This window comes from Lolium perenne, chromosome 2 (assembly GCF_019359855.2).
Source record: "Lolium perenne isolate Kyuss_39 chromosome 2, Kyuss_2.0, whole genome shotgun sequence".
In the NCBI taxonomy this organism is placed as follows: Eukaryota; Viridiplantae; Streptophyta; class Magnoliopsida; order Poales; family Poaceae; genus Lolium; species Lolium perenne.
The window spans coordinates 178166585-178168289 of record NC_067245.2 but is presented as its reverse complement, the minus strand read 5'-3'; positions in this window follow the sequence as shown (position 1 = coordinate 178168289).

Sequence of the window (1705 nt, the reverse complement as noted above, 5' to 3'; positions counted from 1 at the left end):
CAGTTGGGCAATTGACAAATAAAGAGGGCATGACCATGCACATACATATTATGATGAGTATAGTGAGATTTAATTGGGCATTACGACAAAGTACATAGACCGCCATCCAGCATGCATCTATGCCTAAAAAGTCCACCTTCAAGTTATCATCCGAACCCCCTCCAGTATTAAGTTGCTAACAACAGACAATTGCATTAAGTATTGCGCATAATGTAATCAGTAACTACATCCTTGAACATAGCACCAATGTTTTATCCCTAGTGGCAACAGCACATCCACAACCTTAGAACTTTCTGTCCTTTGTCCCGAGATATCAATGGAGGCATGAACCCACTATCGAGCATAAATACTCCCTCTTGGAGTTACAAGCATCTACTTGGCCAGAGCATCTACTAGTAACGGAGAGCATGCAAGATCATAAACAACACATAGACATAACTTTGATAATCAACATAACAAGTATTATCTATTCATCGGATCCCAACAAACGGAACATATAGAATTACAGATAGATGATCTTGATCATGTTCGGCAGCTCACAAGACCCGACAATTAAGCACAATGGGGAGAAGACAACCATCTAGCTACTGCTATGGACCCATAGTCCAGGGGTAGACTACTCACACATCACTCCGGAGGCGACCATGGCGGCGTAGAGTCCTACGGGAGATGATTCCCCTCTCCGGCAGGGTGCCGGAGGCGATCTCCTGGATCCCCCGAGATGGGATCGGCGGCGGCGGCGTCTCTGGAAGGTTTTCCGTATCGTGGCTCTCGGTACTGGGGGTTTCACAACGGAGGCTTTAAGTAGGCGGAAGGGCAGGTCAGGGGGCCACACGAGGGCCCCACACTACAGGTCGGCGCGGCCAAGGGGCAGGCCGCGCCGCCCTAGGGTGTGGGCGCCTCGTGGCCCCACTTCGTCTCCTCTTCGGTCTTCTGGAAGCTTCGTGGCAAAATAGGACCCTGGGCGTTGATTTCGTCCAATTCCGAGAATATTTCGTTACTAGGATTTCTGAAACCAAAAACAGCAGAAAACAACAACTGGCACTTCGGCATCTTGTTAATAGGTTAGTTCCAGAAAATGCACGAATATGACATAAAGTGTGCATAAAACATGTAGATAACATCAATAATGTGGCATGGAACATAAGAAATTATCGATACGTCGGAGACATATCAGCATCCCCAAGCTTAGTTCTGCTCGTCCCGAGCAGGTAAAACGATAACACAGATAATTTCTGGAGTGACATGCCATCATAACCTTGATCATACTATTTGTAAAGCATATGTAGTGAATGCAGCGATCAAAACAATGTATATGACATGAGTAAACAAGTGAATCATAAAGCAAAAACTTTTCATGAATAGTACTTCAAGACAAGCATCAATAAGTCTTGCATAAGAGTTAACTCATAAAGCAATAATTCGAAGTAAAGGTATTGAAGCAACACAAAGGAAGATTAAGTTTCAGTGGTTGCTTTCAACTTGTAACATGTATATCTCATGGATATTGTCAACATAGAGTAATATAATAAGTGCAATAAGCAAGTATGTAGGAATCAATGCACAGTTGACACAAGTGTTTGCTTCTTGAGGTGGAGAGAAATAGGTGAACTGACTCAACAATGAAAGTAAAAGAATTGTCCTCCATAGAGGAAAAGCATCGATTGCTATATTTGTGCTAGAGCTTTGATTTTGAAAACATGAA